The sequence below is a fragment of the Cololabis saira genome, chromosome 21, assembly GCF_033807715.1.
Source record: "Cololabis saira isolate AMF1-May2022 chromosome 21, fColSai1.1, whole genome shotgun sequence".
Taxonomy (NCBI): Eukaryota; Metazoa; Chordata; class Actinopteri; order Beloniformes; family Belonidae; genus Cololabis; species Cololabis saira.
In genome coordinates this window covers 9,067,638-9,083,452 of record NC_084607.1, presented here as the reverse complement: position 1 = coordinate 9,083,452, position 15,815 = coordinate 9,067,638, and positions in this window count along the sequence as shown.

Below are 15,815 nucleotides of genomic sequence, written 5' to 3'. Positions count from 1 at the left end.
TCAGCCTGCTGGTGACTTTCGCCCCCCTGTGCGCGGACCGTCCCACCAGCGTCGGGGCGTTGATCCCGACCGTCGCCCCCCCGGGACGTCCAGAGCCCGGGGGAGACGGCGCTAAGGCCACGGAGCCGGTCGTCAGCTACTTTTCCGGCAGCAGCTCGGTTACTGGGCTGCCTGCTCATTGGGGCCCGGGTACGTATTGCAGTTCCGACACCGGCCTCCTACCTCCGGCCCGGTTGAGATGACCATCGTCAGAGACCCGGCAAACATTCCGGGGTGTTGCCCGCCCTACTGGCCAAGAGCGCCATCATGCCGGTGGACCCCCCGCCGCGGCCTGGGGGTTCTACTTGAGCTACTTTCTCGTCAGCAAGAGAGACGACGGACGTCGTCCCATCTTGGACCTGAGGAGGCTTGACCACAGCAGATGCTCTGCGTTGGTCAGGAGGAAGTGGTTTGCAACTGTGGACCTACAGGGCGCTTGTTTCACGTGCCGGTCGCGGCACGTCACCGGTAGTTCCGGGGGTTCGCCTACCGGGGCCACCGTTGTCGGTTCAGGGTGCTCCTGTGCGGGCTCTCCCTGTCACCGAGGATTTTTTTCACCAGGTGCGTGATGGCAACCCTTGCCCCTCTTATACCTTTGGGCCTGCTGTCGCTACGCCCCCTGCAATGTGGCTGGACAGCCTCGCCTGGATGCCAAGAGGCACGGGCGCAGGCTGGTCAGGGTTTCGCGGGTGTGTGTCTATACCCTTGCACCCTGGAAAGGCGGGACATTCCGGCTGAGGGGTGTGCCCTTAGGCGCTGTCCCCTCCCTGCCGGGAGGCTGTCATCAGTAGTCCTCCCGGGTCCGCACGTGCCACATCAACGTGCTGGAGCTCTGGGCTCTGCACTTCACACTAACATTTTTTGCAACTCCTGTGGGGGAGGCACATGCCGGGTCGGTCGGACAGTGTGTCCACTGTTCCTTGATCGGCCACCAGAGGGGGCCCCGACTCTGCACAGCTGCTGCAGGTGTCCCGGGGCCTCCTAGCGTGGTCAGCTCCTCGCCTGCCCGGCCTTCGGGCGATGTTCCTGCCTGGAGACAGGAACCGGGTGACGGACTTCCTCTCCCGGCGCAAGCCGCCTTTGCAGAGGGTCCTCCAGAGGGCTCACAGGCTCCTCTTGGTGGCCCCCTTCCGACCGGGGAAACATAGTTTCCACTGCTGCGGAGGCTCTGCTGCGACACAACATGACGCCCCCCAGAGGGACCGTCTTTTCCAGCCGGGGATTCAGGTTTTGCACCCCGACCCCGTCGTTTTTGGCTCTGAGTCTGGCCGCTGCGGCGCCCGACCCATTGTTGTCAAGCTGTCCTGAACCCGTCAGGGCTGGCATCTCGAATGCCCATATGCCTCCCACCCGCCTCTGGTATGAGTGCGAGTGGGGGAGATTCTCTGCCTGGTGTGCAGACGGGGCAGAGGACCCTGTTCTTTGCCCCGTGGCCACGATCCTGGGGTTCCTTTCGGTCCCTCCTGGATGGTGGCCGTGCTCAGTCCACTTTAAGGGTGTATGTGGCGGTCATTTCATCGCAACATGCCCTGGTTGAGAATGCCACCGTGGGGTGCCACCGGCTGGTTTCTCTTTCTCAGGGGGGCTCTGAGGCTGCGCCCCCCCCCCCGAGGAGCCCAAAGGCCCCAGTTTTCGATTCCATTCGATTTTATTTATATAGCGTCTAATACAACAGATGTTGTCTCTAGACGCTTTCCAGAGAACCAGAACATAAACATGAATATAAACCCCCGAGCAGTGTGGGACCTGCCCATGGTGCTAGGTGCCCTCTCTTCTCCACCCTTTTGGGCCCTTGGCCCGGGTGGGCCTGAAGTGGCTCTCTATGGAGATAGCTTTTCTCCTCGCCATGACATCGGCGAGTCGATGAGTTACATGCCCTGTCAGTCAGCTCAGGGGCTACGTTGTGGCCGAACGTGGCGTTCCTGCCCTAGGTCCTGCAGAGAGTGGGCCGAGCCCTTTGTGCCCCGTACGGGCCCTTGCTGCTTATGCTACCGCGCCTGTGCGACGGTCGGAGCAGCTTGTTCTCTGCCATGGTGGCCCCAACAGGGGGCGTGCTGTTTCTGGACAGCGCCGTCCCACTGGGTGGTGGACACCGTCGAGCGCGCCCACAGGGCCAGTGGCCGCCCCTTACCAGTGGGGGTGAGGTGCCACTCGACCAGAAGCGTCGCAGCTTCTTGGCTGCCCTGCAGGGGGTGCCTCTGGAGGACATCTGCACCGCGACTTCATGGACGTCGCCAGACACGTTCTCCAGATTTTACCGGATCAATGTCGCCACTCCCCAACCATTGGGCGTGGTTCTACTCCCGGGTCCTTCTGCCCCTGGTCAGTGAGGTAAGTGACCGGGATCCTACGTGACATTGTTGGTATTCGTCATCCAGTGCTTACAGCACCGCCTGGCGGTCAGTAGGGACGAAATAGAACGAAAGTTACGCCTGTAACTACAGTTCTATGAGTCCCGGATGACCGCCAGGCCTGCCGGTCACTCCGAATCCTCGTGCTCTCGCGAGAAGATTCTAGGAGTCGATCCCATGCTGACGCCGGAAGATATACCCCTTCTGGGGGTCATGCAGGGGTCACGGGTGACGTGACATTGTTGGTATTGTACTCGACATGCGCATGCGCGAGGGAAGATATCCAGTGCTTACAGCACCGCCTGGCGGTCATCCGGGACTCATAGAACCGTAGTTACAGGCGTAACTTTCGATTTCCAACCATAGGAAACTTAACTCCCTGGTATAATCCAGATATCTGCATGTTGAAACAAATGTGCGTAAAATGGGAAAGGAAGTGGTACTCTTGTAAGTCTGTAGACTCCTGTCGTGAATGGAAAGATAATATAATAGTATATAAAAAAGCAATTTGCAAAGCCAGAACAGCTTATTATTCATCGTTGATAGAGGATAACAAAAGTAAGTTTTCTGTTCAGCACTGTAGCCAGGCTGACAAAGAGTCACAACTCTGTTGAGCCGTGCATTCCTGAAGCTCTCAGCTGGGAAGACTTTATGAGCTTCTTTAACAAAAAAATTATCAAAATTAGAGAAGATATCTATGGAAGCAATGCTGTACCATAATTAAAATTAAAATGGATTAGCAAAAATTATTTTTCATTTTCGTAATAAAGTCGCATTTTTTGACTCATAGCCTAAATAAAATTAATATGATTTTATCCAAATTGCATTTTCATTTTCTTTTTCACCATTGCTTATTCCGTGGCTTAATTAAAATGACAAAAAAAGACCAAAAAAAGGACATTACTTTTTCGTTTTCAAGACCCTCCTGCAAAAAGTTCAACATAATTCGTGTGACCTGCAACCTTTTGTTATACTAGTACAACAACATGCTGAACTAGTGCAAAAAATGTTCAACTAGTATAGTCGAAGTGCAAACGAGTAAAGAAAACTGAGGTCTGATATCAAGGATATGGAATAAATACTCAAACAGCTTGCCATAGGCCGCTGTACTCACCCTCCTGTCCACCCCAATACACCCCATGGTCAGTCTGAACTATTTAAAGATTAAAAGTAGTCACTCTGCAGTTTAGTTTAATGCAGTTAGGTGTTCACCACCCTGAATACAGACTCCACATGCCCTTGGAAACCCCCGTCCCCTGGTTATTCAGGTGGACGTAGTGATGGTGAGGTGATGCTTCATGGAGCCTTCCAGTCATTTGGCTCCAGAAAGGTTAATTTGTTGAGGCTTTTCTTTTACCCCCCTGCTGGTCAAAGACGGGAACACAGACAGATGTGATCACTGTATTTGAAATTGCTCGGCAAAAACTTATTTCTAAGATAGTAAAAAAAGAAAAAAAGCCTTGTTACAAGAAAACCGAAGGAGTAGTTTAGACTGTGTTACTAGTTTTAATATTTTTTGTCAAGAATTTTCTTCCCTTATGGGCAAAGACGTTTTTGCTAAAAAATAGGACAATTTTAACAACATTTATGGAGGATTAGGCTCATTTATACACGGCATGTTTTTGCAGTATGTATTTGATACACTCAAAACTGTATTACCACAGTTTGGGAATGTGAATAAAGACTGTCAGGGACAGTAAATCAATTAATTTAAATTTAATTCTGGATTTTTCCAGATAAATCCCCATAAAAAAAGTGTTTTCATCTCAATGCTTGTTTGTAAATAGTGTGCAATGTTCTGTGGTAGTAGTACACTTGCTTAAATAAACCTGCTCATCATGTCAACCTTTAAAACGCCATAAGATAATGACAGACAATTATGTTTTAGATCTGTGGCAGTAAACAGGAATAAAGTGAAGGCATTTGTGCTGATATAAGGGGACACTTTATTAGTATCAATTAAAAAAGACAGTTTTGTTAGGGTTCAGGTGATTCCTCTTTTTGAAAAACTTAGAAAACCATTTGAAGGTTACAGATGTTAGGTGCAAAACAACTTTCTAAATGTGCAATAACTCATGCTATTCTGATCTGTCTTTGTTAATTCAGGATTTCCTCTTTAGTCTATGTACACACAGACAAATATATTATAGGTCATTTAATATTTGGATACGTAGGACACTTTATTAATACGAAGAGCAGGCTTTATGAAGGACAGGTGATCAAACAATGCAGAAATAAACATATTTACATAATGTACACATTCCTCCATCCAGAACAGTGTTAGCTTTGCATATCTGCACATTTTTATTGCTGAAAAAAGGTGCAATTGACCTTTATTATCTTTTAATTAGAAATCACACAAGGTATTAATCGTTCATTTATGTAAGGGTTGTCTTACTCCATATCTTTGGCTTCACCTGCACTGATTGCAGTATAGTATCACTACCGTGTCGCAGTGGCAGAGAGCCTTATTGACAACTTCAAACAGTAAACACAACAAGTTCAACTGGTTTGGAAAACGTTTTCCCCGTCCATTGAAAAATATATCATTTTGTTCTCAGAAGGATCGAGGCAGCATGAGATTAGATCGAGGCAGCTTACTCAAATTTCCCTCTGCAGAAGGCGAGAGGTTGCGCCCTGCTGCGACTTCTTCTTATTCTTGTGTTTTTCCCTCTGCAATGCTGGTCACACTCAGGTCGACATTTCTGCTCCTCCACCTCCTGCAGAACCACACAGCTGCTGGACGCTCCTGCTGCTGGATTTCTTTGGAGCTCCATCAGCACTGAAACAACATACACATGTAAGATTCAGGATTAGTTCACAATGAAAGCTAACTAAAGCATATATCTTTACACTGTCTTCCTTCTATCACAGAATAGATTTTAAAATCCTGCTGTTGGTTTATAAATCTCTGAATGGTCTGTTCATCTAAGATCTCCTGGTCCGTTAGACCAAGCAGAACCCTCGGGTCGTCAGGGTCAGGTTTATACTTTCTGTACCCAGAGTTAGAACCGAACACTGAAGCAGCTTTCAGTTTTTGGGCGCCTCACCTGTGGAACAAAGACTAGGATCCGTCAAACTCAGCTGGTATAAGTTAAGGTTGAAACATTTTTACTTACTGCTGCATTTCAATACCTTTATTCCTTGCATCTCTTTTGTTTCATTCTTTTTAACTTATGTCCGTCTGTTTTTATTTATTCCGTTTTGAAACTATTTGCATTTTTTTATGTGAATGACTTTGAACTGTCTTGTACATGAAATGTCCCATATAAATAAACTTGCCTTGCTCACGAGCCACATAGTGATTAACAATTGTCACTAGATGTTAAGATGCCACGACAAAAGGTGACAGTAGAATCTGACTATGCATGTATAGGAAAAAAATGAAATAACATTTAAATAATATATATATATATATATATATATATATATATATATATATATATATATATATATATATATATATAGGATATCCACCATTAAACTGAACTTTTTAGACTACATTTAAGTATTGTAAACAGAAACAACGTGACGGGGAAAGCACATTTATGACTCTTACCGGTACGAGGATCATTCCACGCTGAAGGTGTGAGTTTGTCAAGGAGCCGGACTCCTTCCAGCATCTCCTCCTTCTCCTTCTCCATCTCAGCAGATGATGCTGGGAAAACTGCACAACAGCCTGCTGCTTTGCAGACAAGTTGACGGAGTCCTCGAGCAAACGTGCGATTCAGTGCAAGGCTTAATTCCCACTGAGCTGCCTGAACACGGTTTGAGCAGAGAGAGAAGACGTCTGGACAGTCGGAGTACGTGTTTTCACTGCAAACATTCTCGAGTCTGCAGCCTGAAGAGCCGCGACTCCTTTTATAGTAGGAGGGCAGACCAACGCAGACCGAGAGGGCTGTGATTGGTTCGCTTGTAACAACGACTCTTGACGGAGGAGGCATACGGCCTTGGGTGGTTTCGCCACTTCTGTCCTAATCTCAAAACCTCATCAACTCTCCACACCTGGCTGCATTTGAGCCTCCTCCCGTCTCTGCTTCAGTGCCAGATTGTTCTTGTGTCATGTGACATGTCTGACTTTCCAGCGTTTTTCCCCGGACTGATCGCTGCCTCGCCTAGTCTCTACCCTGGATATGCCTTCAACCCACTGGCGTGTTCAGGGAGTGGCCTGGGGTGGCACGGGCCACCCCCAGAGCAGTGGATAAAACAGAGTGGCGACACTTCCATAGGACTCTGTTGTAAACCGCACTTCCGGGTTATGGAGCCTCTGTAGTTCCAGCAGAACCCCAGAAATCATTTGCATCCAGGGGTGGACTGGCCATCGGGCATACCGGGCATTTGCCCGGTGGGCCGATGGGGATGTTGGGCCGGGCTGGGCCAAAAACAAAAAAAAAAAAAAAATTTTTTTTTTTTTTTTTTTGGCCCGGGCAGGCCTATCGGCCCATTTGATTTTGTTTTTTACCTGACAACAACTGGTACCACTGGCCGATTGGTTATGATGAGTTTGTTTGATTGGTTATGGGCTGGAGTCAGGGCCGCCGCAAGGGGTGTGCGAACCGTGCGACCGCACGGGGCCTCGCGCCCCAAGGGGGCCTCGTGCTATGGGCCGTTTTTTTTGGGGTTTTTTTTTCAATTTTTTTTTTTTTTCAAATTTTTTTCGTTTTTTCCCTTATAAATATCAACAGTCACGTTCCATTACAGACCTAAATGTGTACTAGTCTGTGCATATCAATAAATATATGTGCAATGATGCGCGTGTCTGTTGTTCAACAAAACTGATCAGACCAAGCGCAGACACAAGCTGCTCTGATCCAGACGGGTGGAGTTGGAACAAACTGTCACACAATGTCGAGAGAACGAGACAGGATCAGGAAATTTCCATCAGGGGATGAAAAAAGAAAAAAACTAAAGAAAATGGAAGAGTTTAATGTCTCTCTGAAAGGCTTGTTTGATAAATTTGTTACAAAAATCACCGATCCGACCGGGTCTCAAGTAGCCGTGGGGCCCCACGTCGAGGCAAGCCAAATGATGATGAGGCAGGGGAAGGTATCCAGTATTTTGCTAATTGGAGAGTTAAAATTGCACATATAGACACCCGATCCGACCCGAAAAACCCCAAAAATTTTGAAGCGCTCGCTACGCTCACGCGCAAGGGGCCCCCCCCGGCCATTCCACACAGGGCCTGGCAAGTCTCCCAGGCAGCTCTGGCTGGAGTAGTCACAACATTAGAGCGCGTGGCTTATTATTGATATTATTATTGATAGGCTACTATTTGAAGAATGATGAGTTCATATTCAATATCTTATATATTCTATAAAACTAAATTAGCAACTCCAAATTTAAGTTGCTTTTTTGACAGGGACAGTGGTGTTTGGATTCCTGATTGTCACTAAATTTTAATAATGCTGTGATTATTAGTGGGTGGGTGAAATAATACATCAATCTTTTTGGAGAAATGTTTACCTACAGTGATGCCATCGCAGCAAAGACTTTGTGTATATATACATATATTGGAAGAACCCACTGTTTAGGCAATTCATGGTAATTAGTTAGTAAAAACAGAGGCAGCGCTGCATTCCCCCTGTTTAAAATGGTCAAATATGATGATATCAGCCTGAAAATCACAGGACTTATCTGTGGTGGTGAAAGAAGTCGGCAGTATGAATTTGAAAGATGTGTGAGCATCCCTTCATGATAAACAGAGGGGGAACGCATTCTGACAGCAGTATTTCACGCTGTCAGAATGCGTTCCCCCTGTTTAAAATGGGTTAATATATCATTGTAGATATCTGAAATGTTCTTTTTGACTAGGAAGAATTGAATTACAGATATCTGCAACACATATCCAGTCTAGCTATTAAATGTTAAAACGGCTTGCCATACAAGTTTGCTGGTCTACTCAGAAACAGTACTAAGTACATCTATAACGGGACTGGGGGGGATGGTGTAGGTTTAGGTTTATTAGACAAGAACATACACACCAACAAGACAGTGTACAAGCGGTGTCACAAGAACGTTTGTTTTCATTCATAGGCTTCATTTTCTTTCCATCAATACCTGGTGGGCCGGTCTAGGCTCAAAATGCCCGGGCCGATTTTTTGTCCCAGTCCAGCCCTGTTTGCATCAGGTTGATTTTGGCTCTTACAATTTTGTTTGTACACTTCCATTAAAAGAAACACCCACGACTGTCAAGATTTCAAAGATTCAACGTTTGTTTTTTGTCACGCTCATGCTTAGTTTTGAGCTTATAACATGCAGTGAAATGTGAATCACTCCAAAGAGTGTGCAAGTTGAAGTCGAACATACAAAAGTAAAACACAACACCACACATTAAAACGGAAAAAAGTGTCAATACTCAAAAAATACTCAAAGGAATATAGCTAAATATAAACGGACACATCCTCGAGATTAAAAACAAAAAAAGACCCATTAGTAAATAAACAAATAAAATTAACACAAATGAGCATTAAATAAATTAACACAAATAGAAAATGAGAGGGTGAGAGGCGGCGGGCTGGTGTCGGCTTGGTTATAGCCCCCCAGCTCAGCCGCCATGTGTTGGAGTTCACCCCGCTTCCCTGCGCCTTCGGGTCGGGAAAAGGTCTCTCACTGTTGTTTGTGCCTACGGGCCGAACAGCAGTGTTGAGTACCCGGCCTTCTTGGAGTCCCTGGGAGGAGTACTTGATGGTGCTCCAACTGGGGACTCCATTGTTCTACTGGGGGACTTCAACGCTCACGTGGGTAATGACAGTGATACCTGGAGAGGCGTGATTGGGAGGAACGGCCTCCCCGATCTGAACCCGAGCGGTGTTTTGTTGTTGGACTTCTGTGCTAGTCACAGTTTGTCCATCACGAACACCATGTTCAAGCATAAGGGTGTCCATCAGTGCACGTGGCACCAGGACACCCTAGGCCGGAGGTCAATGATCGACTTTGTTGTCGTTTCATCTGACCTCATCGGCCGCATGTCTTGGACACTCGGGTGAAGAGAGGGGCTGAGCTGTCAACTGATCACCACCTGGTGGTGAGTTGGATGCGCTGGCGGAGGAGGAGGTTGGACAGACCGGGCAGACCCAAACGGATTGTGAGGGTCTGTTGGGAACGTCTGGCCGAGCCCTCTGTCAGGGACATCTTCAACTCCCACCTCCGAGAGAGCTTCTCTCGGATCCCGGGGGAGGCGGGGGACATTGAGTCCGAGTGGACCATGTTCTCTGCCTCCATTGTCAATGCGGCGGCTCGAAGCTGTGGACGCAAGGTCTCCGGTGCCTGTCGTGGCGGCAATCCTAGAACCCGGTGGTGGACACCGGAAGTACAGGATGCCGTCAGACTGTAGAAGGAGTCCTACCGGGCTATGTTGGCCAGTGGGACTCCTGACGCAGTAGATAGGTACCGGCAGGCCAAGCGAGCCGCGGCTCGGGCAGTCTTGGAGGCAAAAACTCGGGTCTGGGAGGAGTTCGGGGAGGCCATGGAGGAAGACTTTCGGTCGGCCTCGAGGAAATTCTGGAGGACCGTTCGGCGCCTCAGAAGGGGGAAGCAGTACTCTGCCGGCACCGTTTATGGTGCTGGTGGGGAGCTGTTGACCTCGACTGGGGACATTGTCGGATGGTGGAAGGAATACTTCAAGGATCTCCTTAACCCGACTGACATGCCTTCCACTGAGGAAGCAGAGGGTTGGGGCTCGGAGGCGTGCTCATCCATCACCCAAGCCGAGGTCACCGAGGTGGTTCGTAAGCTCCTCGGTGGCGGGGCACCGGGGGTGGATGAGATTCGCCCTGAGTACCTCAAGTCTCTGGATGTCGTAGGGCTGTCTTGATTGACACGCCTCTGCGACATTGCATGGAGGAAGGGGACAGTACCGCTGGGGTGGCAAACCGGGGTGGTGGTCCCTCTGTTTAAAAAGGGGGACCGGAGAGTGTGTTCCAACTACAGGGGGATCACACTTCTCAGCCTCCCCGGGAAAGTCTATGCCAGGGTACTGGAGAGGAGATTACGGCCGATAGTCGAACCTCGGATTCAGGAGGAACAATGCGGTTTTCGTCCCGGTCGTGGAACACTGGACCAGCTCTATACCCTCCGCAGGGTGCTCGAGGGTTCATGGGAATTTGCCCAACCAGTCTACATGTGTTTTGTGGATCTGGAGAAGGCATTTGACCGTGTCCCTCGTGCCATTCTGTGGGGGGTGCTGAGTGAGTATGGAGTCCGGGGCCCTCTATTAAGGGCTGTCCGGTCTCGCATTGCCGGCAGTAAGTCAGACTTGTTCCCAGTGCATGTTGGACTCCGGCAGGGCTGCCCTTTGTCACCAGTCCTGTTCATAATTTTTATGGACAGGATTTCTAGGCGCAGCCAGGGGCCGGAGGGGATCCGGTTTGGGGACCTCAGGATTTCATCTCTGCTTTTTGCAGATGATGTTGTCCTGTTGGCTTCATCAGACCGGGACCTCCAGCATGTGCTGGGGCGGTTTGCGGCCGAGTGCGACGCGGCAGGGATGAGAATCAGCACCTCCAAGACCGAGGCCATGGTTCTCCATCGGAAAAGGGTGGCATGCCTTCTCCGGGTGGGTGGAGAAGTCCTGCCTCAGATGGAGGAGTTCAAGTATCTCGGGATCTTGTTCACGAGTGAGGGGACAATGGAGCGTGAGATTGACAGACGGATCGGTGCAGCGTCCGCAGTAATGCGGTCGATGTACTGGACCGTCGTGGTGAAGAGGGAGCTGAGTCGAAAGGCGAAGCTCTCGATTTACCGGTCAATCTACGCCCCTACCCTCACCTATGGTCATGAACTTTGGGTAGTGACCGAAAGGACAAGATCGCGGATACAAGCGGCCGAGATGAGTTTCCTCCGCAGGGTGGCTGGACGCTCCCTTAGAGATAGGGTGAGGAGTTCGGTCACCTGGGAGGAGCTCGGAGTCGAGCTGCTGCTCCTTCACATTGAGAGGAGTCAGCTGAGGTGGCTTGGGCATCTGTACCGGATGCCTCCTGGACGCCTCCCTAGGGAGGTGTTCCAGGCATGTCCCACCGGGAAGAGACCCCGGGGAAGACCCAGGACACGCTGGAGAGACTATGTCTCTCGGCTGGCCTGGGAACGCCTCGGACTCCCCCCGGAAGAGCTGGAGGAAGTGTCTGGGGTGAGGGGAGTCTGGGCATCCCTGCTGAGGCTGCTGCCCCCACGACCCGGGAACGGATAAAGCGGGAGAAGATGAGTGAGTGAGTGAGAAAATGAGAGCTAAAAAAATAGTGACGTACTGAACTAAAGTGTGTCCGAGTAAGTTTTTTTAAACAAACTTAACACATTTTATTTATGTGTGACTGCTTTGTCCTCTCCTGAGGACTCTCAGGAAGTGCAGCTGCTGCTGAGCCTTTTTTGTGATGGCAGTGATGTTCTCAGACCAGGAGATGCTGTCGGAGATGAGGAGGCCAAGAAACCGGAAGGAGTGGACTCTTTCCACTCTCTGGCCGTTGATATAGAGGGGGGCTGGGTCGGTGTTCTGTTTCCTGAAATTGACGATGATCTCCTTGGTTTTCCCGGTGTTCAGAGTGAGGTTGTTCTCTGAGCTCCAGGTTGTCAACTTCAGGACCTCCTCTCTGTAGGCTGCTTCGTCCCCCTTTGAGATGAGTCCGACCACTGTAGTGTCGTCAGCGAACTTCACTATCAGGTTGTTGTGGGTCGGACTGCAGTCAGTAAACCTGTTCATTGTTTTTGTCCTGTGTCCTTTAATGACTGTTAAGAAACCCTTGGTCAGGCCATGTACAGGTGTTGAAACCGAGGGTCACATAGCATGATAATCAAGACAAAAGGGAACCCAAGCATTAAAAGATGCAAATAACGGAGACAACACAGGGTTTTTAACTGGTGTGCTTGTTTTTACTTACACTCCAGCAAGATATTTACAATATTTACAAGTGTAACAAGGTAACAAAACAAAAGTATGCCACTGCCAGGGGACGTGGATGTTGCCAAAATAACAAATTAAGCAGTTAAGGATAAACACAGTTGTTCTATCTAACTGTCTAATAAGGAAACACAAGCCTGTCTGCCTAACTACACTAACCAGTGGGACAAACACAGTAGTGGCAACCATCCCTTACCTAGTGTGACTGTTATGTCTGGTAGTTCACGACATACACTGTCACTTTAAGAACTTTCGGGGTACGACTCCCCGGTTCTGGTTTACGACAGTCTGTTTTTTACATGCGTTCAATGTGTAGTTCAAAAATAAATGGAGTCACGTCAACTCCGACTTGAGTTACGTGTCACGTTGTCTTTTGCAATATAACATTGGCGACGAGAGATGGCTGAAGCTTGTTCCCTACCACCACCCGCTCCGTTCCTGGCCCTCCCGGGGCAACCACCGGTCCCACGGCACCGCTGGATCTCCGCGTTCGAGACGTACATCCTGGCTGCCGGCTTGACGGATGTGTCCGGCGGGAGGAAACGTGCACTGCTGCTGCACTGCTTGGGAACTGAGGGACAGCGGGTGTTCGGAACACTCGGCGACGCACCGTCATACTCCCTGGCCGTGGAGTTACTGAAAGGACATTTCGCGGCTCCACAGAGCGCTCTGCTCCGCTGGGTCCTGTTCCGGCGGCGACATCAAAGGCCAGGAGAATCAGTGGCTCAGTACGTGGCGGACCTGCGGGGTTTGGCTACTTCCTGTAAGTTTGGTGGACTGCGGGACGAAATGGTCAGAGACCAACTGATTTTGCACACGAGCTGCAACAAAATCAGAGAAAGACTGTTGCTGGAAAATGATGATCTGACTTTATCAGCAGCAATAAACCTCGCGGTTCAGGTTGAATCTGCGCTGGAGTGCGCGGCGAGCTTCTCTACTCCCCCGCCCTCACAGACACAGGCAGCGGGCGCGCTCACCTCACACACGCCCCTCCTTCATGTGAGTGCTGACAGCGGGGAGGAGAACATCCTACTAGCCGCTCGGCCCCGCGATCAGTACCATCAGCAGTGTGGGAACTGTGGCTCTTCTGCACACAACTCCAGAGCCCAGAACTGCCCTGCCCGTGGTAAAACCTGCTCCAACTGCGGGAAATTAAACCACTTCCACAAAGTCTGCAGGTCTGCCCCAGCTCGAGCCTCTCAGCCACCCACTAACACCACAGTCATCCACAACGTGACCTCAGCAAGAGCACCGTTCAAAACGTGCTCGTTAATGGTTGGAGATGTCACTCTGCCCCTCCTCCTTGACACAGGGGCCACAGTGTCTCTCCTGAACCTGGCGACTGTTACACAGTTTTTCCCCTGCGAGCCACTTGGACCGGCCACCACCACCCTGCGTGGTTACGCCGACTCCAAAATTGACATTGTGGGCTCCCTCCAGCTGCCCGTAAAATACGGGGATAAGACACTGCCAGTTTTTAGATTCAATGTCGCACGCCACGGGGGCCTCGACCTCTTCACCAGCCTCGGTTTCACCCTGCTGGACACCCACGGCTCAGAGATCAACGCCGTTGTCATCCCCTTGCAGCAACAGTGGCCTGCGCTGTTCAGCGGGGTGGGCTGCCTCGTGGGTTTCGCCCACCAGCCCCTGTTGGACCCGACTGTGACGCCTGTCATACAGCCCCTCCGTTGTTCTCCCCTGGCCCTCCGTGATGACATCTCTGCTCAGCTGCAAGGTATGCTGGATGACGACATCATCGAGCAGGTGAACGCGTCACCCTGGATCTCCAACTTGGTGGTGGCCAGGAAGAAGTCTGGGGGGCTGCGACTCTGCGTGGACCTTCGAGCGGTGAACAAGGCCATCATCCCCGACAAATACCCCCTGCCAACCACAGAGGAGCTCACCGCCCAGTTCCACGGGTCCACCGTTTTTTCGAAACTGGACCTCCGCCAGGGTTACCTCCAGGTGCCACTACACCCCGAGAGCCGCAACCTCACCGCTTTCATCACCCACAGAGGGGTGTTCCGCTACAAACGCATGGCGTTTGGGCTAAGCTCCGCCCCCAGCTGCTACCCTGGCCGTCTACCTGGATGACATTGTGGTTCACGGGGCCACGATCGAGGAACATGATGAGCGCCTGCACAGGGTGTTCAGTGCAATGGCCAAGCACCACCTCACACTCAATGGCGAGAAGTGTGTCTTCGCTGCCCCAGCCATTGACTTTGTCGGGTTCCGCCTCTCAGCGGGTGGCACGTACCCGCTCCACTCCAACACAGAGGCCATCCACCGTGTCCCGGAGCCAACCTCAGCCGCTCAGGTGGCCTCTTTCCTGGGCATGACGGCGTATTACCTCCGTTTCTTGCCACAGTACTCTGCCACGACTGCGCCGCTGCGTAAGCTGCTGAAGCAAGACGACCCCTGGGTCTGGACACCGGCATGTTCCGACGCCGTGCGCCTACTGAAGTCCCAGCTCACCTCTGCACCGGTCCTGGCCCACTTCGACCTGGTCAGCCCCACCCTCGTCACGTGCGACGCCTCTGCCCTCGCCGTCGGCGCGGTGATGTCCCAGCTGCAGGGGGGCGTCGAGAGACCGATCGCCTTCGCCTCGCGGGCTCTCAGCCCCACAGAACAGAGGTACTCGGTGGGGGAGCGGGAGGCCTTAGCGTGCCTCTGGGCTTGTGAGCGCTGGCATATGTACCTTTACGGGCGCACATTCACACTGAGGACCGACCACCAGGCCCTCACTACCCTCCTGGCAACGTCAGGCACCGGCCACAAACCGCTCCGCCTCCATCGTTGGGCTGACCGACTGCAGCAATACAACTTCCGCCTGCAGTTCACGCCAGGCCGCGACAACGTGGTGGCTGACCTGCTGTCACGTGCGATCCCTAGCCCACCCGCAGCCCAACCTTTGGCACCCGAACGGGACCAGGCCGAACAGGACCTCATCCAGCTCCTCCACACACCCCTCCACGAGACAGTGTCGCTGCAGGAGCTTCGGGACGCCTCAGCGGACGACCCCGTCCTGTCCACACTCTCGACCTACGTCAGGCAAGGCTGGCCTGGGAAGGTGCCCGACGAGCTGCTTCCCTATCACAGGGTCAGGGAGGAGTTGTCGTGCTGGAACGACACCTGTGTCGCCCGCGGGCTCTGCACTGTGGTCCCTGGTGACCTCCGGGCGTGTGTCCTTGCTATGGCGCACGAGGGTCACCTGGGCATAGTCAGGCTCAAACAGAGGTGCCGTGATGTCGTGTGGTGGCCGGGCATCGACAGGGAAATAGAGGCCCTGGTCAGGGACTGCACTGCTTGCCTTCTTAGCGGCAAGACCAGGGCCCCGGCCCCACCCCCACCAATGCAGCCGTTAGACTGGCCGTCACAGCCCTGGGAGCACCTGCAGCTTGACATCTGTGGTGAGCTGCATGGGGTGCCGCATCATCAGAGGTTCCTCGTCGTGGTCTACGACCTCCACTCCAAATGGCCGGAGGTGGCACACGTGGGCTCCGTCACGGCCAAGGTGCTCATTGACATTCTGGAGT